Source organism: Mustela nigripes, chromosome 4, assembly GCF_022355385.1.
Source record: "Mustela nigripes isolate SB6536 chromosome 4, MUSNIG.SB6536, whole genome shotgun sequence".
Classification (NCBI taxonomy): Eukaryota; Metazoa; Chordata; class Mammalia; order Carnivora; family Mustelidae; genus Mustela; species Mustela nigripes.
In genome coordinates this window covers 119791383-119803958 of record NC_081560.1, presented here as the reverse complement: position 1 = coordinate 119803958, position 12576 = coordinate 119791383, and the positions used below count along the sequence as shown (strand labels likewise).

The following is a 12576-nucleotide window of genomic DNA, read 5'->3' as shown; positions in this document are numbered from 1 at the left end:
TTCACCATTTGATCTATTACAACCATTTGATCTACTAAGAGACAAGTTTTCGAAAAAAGACGCTATAGGGTAACAGGTTGATATCATGAGATAAGCTTAGGTTTTAGAAGAATACTCTAAAAGTCTCCATACCCCAATCTGTGTGGTGGGCATACAAGACGCTTATTGTACTATGCTGTTTATATATGTTTGCAAATTTTCACAATAAGCAACACTTTAAGTTAACACACAAGTGAAGCAAGCCAATTCACAGCACATACCCATGGGGGATGGGATAGGTAAGCATGATGGAGGGGTTGGAGCCAGACAAGGGAGTAGAGACAGTTTAGTTCAGTGAGCCAAATGTGGAAAAATTGAAGAGGATAACTTTCTCACTAAGCCCCCTGAACATGATGGATGGAGATCTGGGTGTAGGGGAGGGGGTGCAGAGTATTAGGTTGCAGGTGTGACACGAGGGGAGGGACACTGAGTAACACGGAGCAATGGAGGGAAAGATAAAAAAGGAAATACCATATTCTAGAGTAAAGCCCTTATCTTTGAGTTTCACTTAATATTTCCTCGCAGAACTGTGTGACACTAAGAAACTAGAACATGACTTGTCCCTTAGCCTGCTCTTTACTGGAGAATTAAAGGTGCTCAGTTAATGAGAAAATGAACAAAGCCACAAAGGCTGGTGGTGTACGCATGGCTCTGGGCCAAGCAGCCTTTAAAAATGAACCATCATCAAAAGCAAAGCTCATGGCACAGGTGCTCTCCAGCTACATTCTAGCTCCTCAGCTCAACCCAGGCTTCTTTCCAGAACACCTGTTCACCCCGAGACTGGATGACATGACCTTGAAGGATTGCCAATTTAGGAAAAGATTCACCAGAAGGAGAGTCTTTCAGAAGTGACAGGAGCTGAGCTGGGGGAGAGATGGAGGAGGGGAAATCAGGAGGGGAGAGCACAAGTCCAGGACTGGGAAGGGGCCTGGGCTGGGGAGTCCAGACAGGGATACCATGGCCTGAAAAGGCAGAGACAGTCTTTCTTTATCTTTCTTTTCTTTTCTTTTTTTTTTTAAATTTGTTTATTTGAGAGACAGAGAAAGCACAAGCAGGGGGAGCAGCAGGCAGAGGGAGAAGCAAGCTCCCCGCTGAGCAGGGAGCCCAATGAGGGACTCGATCCCAGGACCCTGAGATCATGACCAGAGCTGAAGGCAATACTTTACCCACCGAGCCGCCCAGGTACCCTGGGGTTGCTCCATAATTTGAGAGGTTACTGTGGGGCAGGGGGGCCTGGAAGCCAGGCAGAGGAAGCAGGGTTTTGTGTGATAACCAACAGAAGGCCTCTAGAGATCTTAAAATCAAAATAAAGAAAAAAAGTAGAATTGAAGAAAATACCATAGATACAAGCATTCAAACGTTTTTGATGTAAGAAAAAAACAATTCTGTCCTCATCATTCCTAATGGTCCCTAGGTATTTCCACTATACAAAGACTTCCTCCGAAGGATGAATTAGGATACACTAACTTTATTTTAAAAATAGTGGTGATGCAAACAGTTGTACTATCAAGGATCTGCATCCCAGACTGCACATTCAAGGACTGACTAGAAGCAGACGGTCTACGGAAGTCAGGGATGCCCACCCACTTGAGAGGGCTCTGCCCTGCGGACAGACTTCACCGGCATCCTCCTGGTGGCACTATATAAAAATTTCTACCACTGGCTCGTATACACTGAGTGATAGAAACACAGGGATAGCTGATAGAGACTCATCGAGGAGGGGCAGAAATTGGATTCGGAAGCACCCAAGTCGAGCAGAAAACAGCACTGCTGCCAAATGATACTTTATGTAAAAACCGGGAGGCAGAGCGGGACAGGACCCAAATGGAGAAAATGGTCCTGGCCATGTAGAGTGATCACCGTTTCCAACAAGGAGGAGTAGGTACCAAGCCCAGGTCATGGTACTCAGGAGTTAGGTGAGGAGGGTCAGTTTGTGTGTGTGTGTGCATGCGTGCACTCTTGTATAGCTTGTGACCAAGTTATTTGCAACAGTCTGAGTCCTAGTTCATACCTGGAGGCCAGGCTGTGTCCCAGGTCCCTCCTGATGAGCCAGCTTTCTGCCCTGCCTGTGTCCCTGTCTAGAGCACCTTCTTACTACAGTTCATCATCTCTGCTATGTCTGGATCATGTTTCCTCAAGTAAGTCTGTAAGTACCCCCAGAGAAAAGTCCATGCCTCATTTCTTGTAACTTCTCCCCACTCAAGAAATCAGACCCAATACTTATCAAGTGAAAAGCTATCTGTCTAATTAATGCAACTTATGTACATTAAGTTCACCTAAGGAAAAAAATAAGCCTAGGTGGCCTCTCATGTTACATTAATTCGGTTTAGATATTTTAATCAGGCCTCTGAATCCATGTATTGCAAGAGAAGGTCTAAAAATAACTTCACAGAATTCCGTAATTCCATTTTATCTTCTGATTCCCATTTACACGGGCTACTGGAATGTCTCTACGTAAAAATGGTTTCAGACATTTTACGTGATAATGAACATGGCTTGGCGAGATTGCAAATTTGTCCATGACCTTGGGCTTGGGCGAGATGCCAAAACCTTTTCTGTATTCAGCTGATAAACCTATTAGTCAAGTTAGCATTTCACAGGTGGGCAAGCATGACTAATAATCACCTTGCCTTGTTACCAAGAAGGTGGTTATATTCGAGTTGTGATTAACGTCTTTCTTCTTCAGAGAAGGCTGGAGTGTTAAGTCTCCCCTCCATAACTTGCAGACCATTTGAAAAAAAATTAAAAAAAAAAAAAAACTTTCTATGTACCTCTGATTTTAAGTTGTGTATTCATCTCTGTAGGGAATAAGCACTTGAAAAATAAAGTTCCTGTGATTTTCACCATGATTACAGTTGTTGAACATGTAAGTCTCAAGGGCATTAAGCAGAGAAAGTGTTGGGAACGTTTCCTTTCTGTTCAAGTATGTATCTAAAATACTCCGCTGAAACAGTGATCATTTCTTCAGTTTAAGGCCACATGGAACTCAGGCCAGTTACCATTCCTCTGAGATCTCCAAGTGTAGGAGTCCATCAAGAACACCTTCAAATAGCCTTGAATTTGCTGGACTATGGGAGGGGGAGCCACAAAACTGCTAGACTCCAGTCACCAGTCCGGGCTTGGCTTAAATTTCAGTGGGGAATCACCCACTGTTCAGTTCAAATTTTGGATGAATACTGAGAAAGCATGTGGGTATACAACACTTATAATCTCAAATATTGATTCAGCCCATACTTATTTTATATATATTTATTTATATCTAGCCAACACTGGTGCTATATATAAGGGATAGAAAGCTAACATACAGCTCCTGCCTTTAAGCAACTTGTCATCCAGAACAGAGGCCACCAGACTGTGGTCCATGCCAGACCAGGCCCATGGTCAGTTTTTATACAGCACGCTAGCTATGAATGGGTTTTGCATTCTTAAATGGCTGAAATTCTTAAAAAGAAAAATATTTCATGACACTTGAGAATTACAAGGAAACAAATTTCAGTGCCCATAAAACACCTGATTCAAATACAGCCGTGCCCATTTGTTTCCATATGGTCTCTGGCTGAATGGAGTCATTTTGACAGATAGTATCTGGCCCTTTACAGCAAAGGCTCACCATCTCCTGGTCCTGTACTCAAATAGCACATCAAAAGTGAGTACCAGGGGCACCTGGGTGGCTCAGTGGGTTAAAGCCTCTGCCTTCAGCTCCGGTCATGATCCCAGGATCCTGGGATCAAGCCTTGCATCAGGCTCTCTGCTCAACGGAGAGCCTGCTTCCTTCTCTCCCTCTCCCTCTCTCTCTCTCTCTCTCTCTCTCTCTCTTTCTCTGCATGCCTGTCTGTCTACTTGTGATCTGTCAAATAAATAAATAAAATATTTTTTAAAAAAGTGAGTACCAGCAGGGGGAAGTATTTGGGGCTTGAAGTACGCAGCTAAGGCCTCCCAGACTCCCCTACTCCCAGTGGGGAAGAGTTGAGTAGGGCTGATTCAAGGCTCTGCAGAAGACCTCTCCTAAGCTAGGGTTCTTCACCTGGTGCTGTGAATGGAATAGGTCTCCCCCCAAATTAAAAGTTATAGGCTTAATCCCCATATTGATGTTACTTCGAAACAGGGCCTATGGGAGGTACGGAAGTTCTGGTATTAATTCTAATGAGGCAAGGTGGGTGAGGGGCAGTGGATTCCCCACAGCAACAAGCAACTCTCAGGGCACCAGTTTGGTGTTTCACAATTCAACTCAATTCTGACACTCTACCCAGAGATGGCATCAGACTCTGAAGTAAAGGTTCACTCTTGAAAAACTGCCTCTCCTCCTACCTTCAGAGGCCAATCCACAGTCCCTGTACTTGCCAATAAGGACAAGGAGAGATGGAGGGCACCACTAAACATTAGGGAAATGCAAATCAAAACCACAATGAGAGACCACTTCACACCCATAAGGATGGCTATTCTTATAAAAATAGTAAGCGTTGGCAAAGATGTGAACCATTTAGAACTCTTATGCATTGCTGGTGGGAATGGGCAATGGTGGAGACACCATGGAAAACAGTAAAGTCGTTCTTTAAAAAAATTAAACAGATTTAGCATAGGATCCAACAATCCTGTGTCTGGCTATATACCTAAAGTAACGGAAAACAGGGAATGAATAGTTACTTGTACACTAATGTTCACACCAGCATTATTCACCACAGTCTAAAGATTCAAACAACCCAAATGTCCTTCAAAGAATAAAAGAATATCTAAGATGTGGCCTATATATACAATGGAAGATGATGCAGCTTTATGAAAGGAGTGAAAAACTGATACAGGCTACATCACAGGCAACACTGAAAATGTTCTACTAAGTGAAATAAGCCAGAAACAGAAAGATAAGCATTGCATGATGCCATTGCCATGAGGTACCTAGAATCATCTGATTCATGGAGACAGCACATAGAATTGTGGTTACCAGGGGCTGGGGCTGAGGATAGGGAGGTGGTGCTTGATGGAGACAGTTTCAGCTCAGGATGAGATGAACATCCCCCAGATGGACGATAGTGAGGGCTACACAGCAGTATCAATGTACTTAACACGCTGAACTGCCTGCTTCAAAATGATGAGAATATGTTAAAGGTTGTGTATATTTCATCATGATGAACAAAAAGTTGATCAATGGGCTTACTTTGCTAGATAAGTAAGTACAACATGTTTCATGTCTTGTTTGGTTTCTAATTTTCTGTGACATACTCACCAGTACTTAAAGAAATTGACACTTGGTATTTCCAAGACAGAGTTCAAATTCCATAGGCAGACCTAGTGGCATTTCCCAAGTCTCCCGCCCTCAAGCTTGGCCCACACCCTGCAAGTTCATGCTAATCTACCCCAGGCCCATGCTCATGCTGAAGCTGATCCCTGAAACCAGAGGCACTTCCTACCTGCTTGTCTCCCAAAATGCTCATTCATCCTGGCAAGACTCAAATCAGTTATTTTTATTCTTTTTCCCCTTTCGGGCATTTCCAAGTATTTTGTAGTCTTCTTTCTATTTCCCTAGCCTTTGATAATTCTAAGTATTTGCTGTCCAGTGGGATAGCCACTAGCTACATGTGGTCATGGAGTCTTTAAAATAAGGCTAATGGTAATTGAAATGTGCTGTCTGCATAAATTACACACAGAATTTGAAAGACTCTATGAAAAGAGAATATAAAGTGTCTTATATTTTTATACTGATTACATGTTAAAAATGTTTGATGTACTAAGGAAAAATGTACTCTAGAAGTTACACCTTTTTTTGTTTGGCTTTCTTATTTTTACTTTTGTATGGCTGATGCACAATGTGACATTACTTTCAGGTGTACAACAGTGATTCAACTTCTATGTTATGCTATGTACACACATGTACTTACCATCTGTCAACATGTAACAATATTACAGTATCAGGGACCATATTCCCTGTGCTGTACCCTTCATCCCCAGGACTTCTTCACTCCATTAGTGGAAGCCTCTACCTCCCTCCCCATTCAACCCTTTGGCTCAATCCCACCCCCTCCCATCCGGTAACCATCAATGTGTTCTTATACCTCTGATTGTACTTGCCTGTTTATCCATTTGTTTATTTAGGTTTTTTGTTCTTAGGGTTAGGAGCAGAATCCTATGGTATTTGTCTTGATCGGACTTATTTCACTTAGGACACCTGGAAGGTCTACCCATGTTGTCACAAATTGTAAGATCTCATCCTTAAGGCTGCATAGTATTTCATTTTATCCTTTTTTTTTTTCCATGTGATTACCAGAAAATGTGACATTACCTATAATGCTCACATCACATTTCTATTAGTACTGCTCTAGAACACCAATATTCAGTCATTTCTTCACACACTTCCCTTGTTGTGTAGGATGGCACAAATTAAGAGCTCACCAAGTATTTTCCAAATTGAAGTGTGTGTGTGCATGTGTGTGCATGTGTGTGTGTGTGCGTGTGACATTCTGTCTACATAAAATCCATTTCTATCCTTCTACTTCATAGGAAAAACACCAGAGACCATCAGAGTTCCTCTGGGGAGAACCTTTTGAGTGTGAGCTCTATCGGACTGTCTTTCCTCTGTCTTGACATTAGTGTTCTGACAAAGATTCCAGAATAACTTACTCTTCCCCCCTGTCAGCGCCTGTCTGCAAGAAACATTTTCAGAAAGTACTTGGGTCTCCTCTGAAACTCTTGTTGCTGTAAACTTTGTCTAAATGGCCTGGAAGCTTCTGGGGGCTTAGTGTATGAGAAAGGCCAAGGAAGCTGTCACCAGCTTACACCAGAACTTCACCTTCCACATTCGAGAGCACCAGCTCGTCCATAAAGGGGCTTTACTACAGAATCAAGGACTCCCAGAAGCTTTATTTTTACCACCACCCCCATCTCATGATGCGGTCCCTCAGATACGCAGAGTGACAGATCAGAGATTTGGAGGGGGTCTATGGAGCCCACAACTGCTTCCCAATGTTATTAAGGCACATGTTAGCCTGAAGTCAAATTCCAATTGCCAGAATGTTCTGAGACAAATGCTTCACAATTTGAAAAGGCCATTTGCTGTGTCCCATGCATCTAGAACACAGTGAAGTCCCCATTGTGCGAAAGTACCTCACCATTAGTACGGGGGTGATACTGTAAACTTTTTTGCCTAGAAAAAGTATATATTCCATGAAGATAATGGATTATAAAGTTGAACACTGCAAATAATCATCATTATAAGTTTAATAGTAGAAAAATCATCAGCAGTGTTGCCATGTTTATGTGTTTCAAAAAATGTGGTGTAGCAGCTACCTCAATGAAACCAAAAGAATTGGTTTAGAATTATCTAAATTCTGCTCAACTGTATACCTTGTACCAAGTAATCAGTAAGGCCAAGCACTGACTTTTGGAAAATAGGAAAACATTGGCCGTCATGACGACTTTAACGTTTATTTTTACTGTCAAATGTTACGGATACTGTAAGGACCAAATGAATGCTGATATTTTTAATACAGATAGGACACTAATGAGGACTATTTTGAGCACCATTACTGAACATTTCCTCTAGCACAGAAGAACTTGATGTCTGTTGCATTTATGTCAGTTTTTCTCATATTCATTGGGTGATATATTCTTCTGCCTTTTCTATAAATATGGGAGCAGGGTGTCAAAGAGACTAACTCACTTCCCAGTCACACTTCATCATTAGTAGGGCCACTTTCACTCCAACTCCAAAACCTGGGTTCTTTTTATGATGCATAGACGCTTCTGAAACTAAATTAAGAATATCTGAGTTCCTCACTCCTTTTGTCTGTGCCATTTAACCACCCTAGCCATGGTCATTAAATACTCGGGAAGCCAAAAGAACAAATAGGAAATATACATTCCAGTTGATTAATAATTGAGGCGGGGAGTTCAACCTCAGCAGAATTCTAGTCATGTCTCCCTAGTTGTTGGCCGAAGTCCATCAACACTAAAACCAAGGAGCTAATGAGTAACAGGTTCTGGGGGTGCAAAGCCACAGGGGTTGGGGAGGAAGCTGTGGAGGCAGGGAATTCCTCAAGTGTCCTTGTCTTTCCCTGTTCAGTCCTTGTTCCCAATATGCTGTATCATCTACATCTTTCAAACCGAAGGGCAATTATTCAGAAATCCATAGACACCTAGCTCAGTAAAATTCAGTAGTGGGGCCTGGGGCCTCCCAAGGAGGGTGTAGGAATCCCCAAGCAAATAAACCAGAGATCATCTGAAACAACCGTGACTTGAAGCAAAGGCCAGGAACGAAGTATGCTGGGGAACAGGAACAGGAAGAAATGGGGAATGAGCCCCTACAAAGTAGGTGGCTTTCTGTATAACTCAGATCCAAATAGGGACGAAGAGTGAAGATGCAGGGGCAGAAGACCCACAGGTAACAGAGTTGTAGAAGCCTAAAATACTACTAATTCTGTCTAGTGTAGACTAAAGATCACACCATCGTTCTGTGAACTACCTGCATAGGAACAGAAAAGGAAGGGAGAAGCAATTCCAGTCATTGCTGGACCTTTCTAAATCACCACCCTCACCCTGTCACCCCACCCACAAAACTATCAATGGCTCCCTACAGCCAATAAAGCAAAACACCTCCATCCTTGCATTTCATCTATGTTGTGTGCAAAGTACCTTCCTAGTTTCATCCCATACAATCCCTTAAACCTAATTTTCTTTCATCCAATGATTCTGACGCTCAGCTTCCAAACACACCCTTCCTTTCCCTGCTTTCAGGTCTGGGCTGCAGTGATTTTTCTCTACTTAGGATCATCCTAGTGGCCTTCAAAGTCCCAGCTCAAAGATGACGGTCTCCATGAAGACTTCCCAGTTCACTCTGGCTAGAAACCAGTCAGTCAGGCAATCAATTAGTGTGTGTGTGTGTTTGTGTCACAGTCTCCTGACTGTGCCTCCTTCATGGCTGTCACCACTCTGCCTTGCTTTACAGGTATTCATATATATTATTTCCATCACCCCACAGTCTTACTGTGGTCTTCACAGTACCCAACAAAGTCTGTAGGGCTGGGACTAGGTTTCAAGGGGGATACAATCTGGAGAAAAGATGAAGCCACAGAGGAAATTCAGTCTGGGTAAAAGGGAAAACTCCTTGACAGTCCTACAAGATTCAATGGGTTTATTAGACTGAGTAAATTCAAGGGAGCTATTTAAAAGAGAATTAAGGGCTGGCCTGAAGTCATGAACTGGGAGACCATTACTGCAAACACTCTACATGTTTGCATTTACAGAGACCTCATGCCAAGAACCCTACTAGGCTCCAGGGACACAACCATAAACAAGACACGGACCTTGTTCTCAGGCACCTCCTCACTGCAGAAGGCCAACTTTGACTTTTTTGTTGTTGTTATTTTTTTTTTTTTAAGATTTTATTTATTTGACAGAGAGAGATCACAAGTAGACAGAGAGGCAGGCAGAGAGAGAGAGAGGAGGAAGCAGGCTCCTTGCTGAGCAAAGAACCCGATGTGGGACTCGATCCCAGGACCCTGAGATCATGACCCAAGCCGAAGACAGCGGCTTAACCCACTGAGCCACCCAGGCGCCCCAGGCGCCCCTGTTGTTGTTATTCTTGTTGTTAAACACATGACCTCTGTTTTATCCGACTTTATGCTAATAGTGTTAATTGTTCCATCTCAAGCCAAATTTGAACCAACCCGCTGTGCATGGTTTCTGGTGAACTAAGACAATTCTTTCTGCCAGAACTACACCGATAAGCATGATTCACGGTGCTGGTGATAAGGACTTAATGTAAAGACAGAAGAAGTACCATACATAGAAGCTTCCCATTGCAGGAATTGTTCTGGTAAACTTGCTAGAATGGAGGAGAAAAGATTCCTGAATCAGACAGGGTGTACTGGAGGGACACTTGGGTAGCTCAGTCGGTTAAGCATCTGTCTTTGTCTCAGGTCATGATCTCAGGTCCTAGGATCAGGTTTAACTGAAGAAGCAGCCCACTTCTCCCTCTGCCTGCTTCTCCCTCTGCTCACGGTGACAAATAAATAAAATATTAAAAAAAAAAAAAAAAGGTGAACTGGATCACCTTAAAGAGGCAACCAAAACAGAGGATTTCACAGCAGCAAATAGATCCCTCTGGACATCAGGAAGGCCTGGACGTGCATGAAGTACATGACCATAATTATCTTGAGACGACAGCCCCCCCCCCCCAATATGGGCTATTGTACATCAAGATGGTAGCTCAGTGATAGGCAGATGTCTAGAAAAATGGTGATACCATTTGTTGACTTTAATGAAGGAAATGGCGTCTCAGTCAATGCTTCTCTATGCACAAACGTCAAGACTCAGAAATGTGCCCCCCCCCCCAAAAAAAAAAAAAAGCATGAGAGAGCAGGCTGCAGAGTGAAAAGTGAAAACCAGCCATCTGGGGCCTGGCCTGTGTATCTTTACCCACAGAGGAGGTGTGGGGCCTGACCCAAGTCAGGCTCTCATCAGACTATTCTGGGAAACACAATAACAGGTGCCTTGTGACACTGTTTTCCGATGGGAATCCTAACTCTGCATAGATACGCAGTGTATTATGGGGCACCTAAGTTGTCCTCTACTCATGGCTGGGACAAAGGATCACCATCCCGTAGGGTCCGGACAATGAATTCTGAGGCAGTTCAAAGAATCCAGGTTTGGAGTGGCCACAAAGTTGGCTCACTGCCTCCAAGTAATAAAAGGAAAGGTCACCTGCTGGATCACACAGAGGTTTAGGCAGGCGTCCAGATTAAGAGAGAAATGAAGGGAAGACGGAGAGTGTGTTAGTATGGCGACAAAGACAAAAAGGCCAGCTTCAGCAGCACAGAGCACTTGGAAAGCTGGACGTAGGTCTTGTTCCTCTTTCTAGCCCCAGTGCAGGGTACTCCCAGGTCCTGACGCATGGTCAGAAGCCCATCAGTGTTGGCTGAATGAGTGACTCCTACAGATTCCTGCCTGACACTTTAAGGGACAAAGGTCTCCAGACTCTTCATTTCTGGACATTTCTTAATTCTATTACTAAAAAAAAGTCTTCTGTGATTTAATGGAAGTCAGAGGCCAGGAAAATTATAGAATTGAATATTATGGAACGGATGGCTTTTAACCCTTTAGAAAAGGAAACAGAGGCTGGGTACCACTGCAGCTTAACAAGGTGCATTTTCAATGGGCTCTTCCCTATATAGAGGATCCAGGGTTCAAACAGGGCATATATTGGGCCTCAAGCATAATCTTCCCCCTCTGGAAAATTCCTGAGCTGGTTTTGCTGACAGCTCTTACAGTGACACAATTTCCTACAGGTTGGCACATTTTGAACAGTGTGCCTAATTCAAAAATATCAGCACATGCCTGATAAATGTCACTGCACATCTGTGCCTAACAGATTTTTAAGCCTGCAATCACATTAAGGAAATGCGGATTACATCTGTAAGTCCTCTCCCATCAGTTGGGCGGGCTACATCCCCAAACACTATGCCAAGATGTTGAAAATGCGGGTTTATGTATTTGCTGGAATGCAAGCAAACCTCTTTGAGAAGTTACACAAGTAACTCTTCCTTACAAGTTGAACTATGGGTCTTCACCTCAGAAAGGAAGTCTCCCAAAGGGGCTTCTCTATTTCCAGTCCATTCTTAAATCCTACTGTTTCTCTTTGGTAAACGATGGGTCTATATGCTAGAAGCCATACATTTCATGGATTTTTAATTAATCTTACTTCTCGAGGGGGGAGAAAATGAAGCCTGGAGAGTCTACTCTGTTAGTCCCCTACTGTACCAACTCTACAGAGCTCACAGCTGAGGGATTTCAAAAGCTTCCCATTTTCCTCGTATACATATCCATCACCTGAGTTCATTAACACCTGAAGGCTAGACTCAACAGCCATAATTTATGACTGCTTTCAAGTCCTCACATAAATATGAAAACCAACGTTTCTGTATGGTCCCATTAAGACAGAATAGGACGTAGCTGGTTTAAAATGTCGACACCACCACCATCACCACAGAGGGAGGGTGCTGAGTCAGTTAAGCATCTGATTCTTGGTTTCGGCTCAGGTCATGATCTCAGGGTTGCGGGATCAAGCCCTGCATTGGACTCCCTTGGGTCTCCTCAAGATTCTTTCGCTCTCCGCCTGCCCCTCTTTGCCTTCTCCCACTCTGAAAAGCAAAACCAAAAAAAAAAAAAAAAAAACAGAGGCACTACTACTTCACATCTCTTTGCTAGGCACTGGTAGGCTTTGAAATAGAAGGTCCCTTTTGGCCCATCTACTCTTTAGTCAATGACATGTAACTCTAAGTCTGACAGAATTTTGGAAAACATCCTCAGGAAAGGGAGCTCTCCATCTCCTCCGCTCCAGATGAAGTGGATGACATCAAGAAATGTCAAGGGAGCTCAGCTGTTTTACATTTGCAAAACTGTCTACTTTGGCATATTAGGAGAATGCCATTTTCCTTCTTGGGATGTTGCTGGTCTAGAAGTCGTTTCATGTGGCAAAGAAAACGGATCATCAACAACAATTAGCAAAATGAGGTTCAACAGAGCTGAACACAGAGGTTGACTGTGCTA

At 43.2% G+C, this 12576-nt stretch overlaps 1 protein-coding gene across 2 annotated transcripts in view; it reads right to left on the bottom strand.

Annotated features, from left to right (window-relative positions):
• PRKG1 (protein kinase cGMP-dependent 1) overlaps positions 1 to 12576 on the bottom strand; it is a 1248991-nt gene that overhangs the window by 456049 nt on the left and 780366 nt on the right. The gene's annotated exons all lie outside the window — the stretch shown is intronic.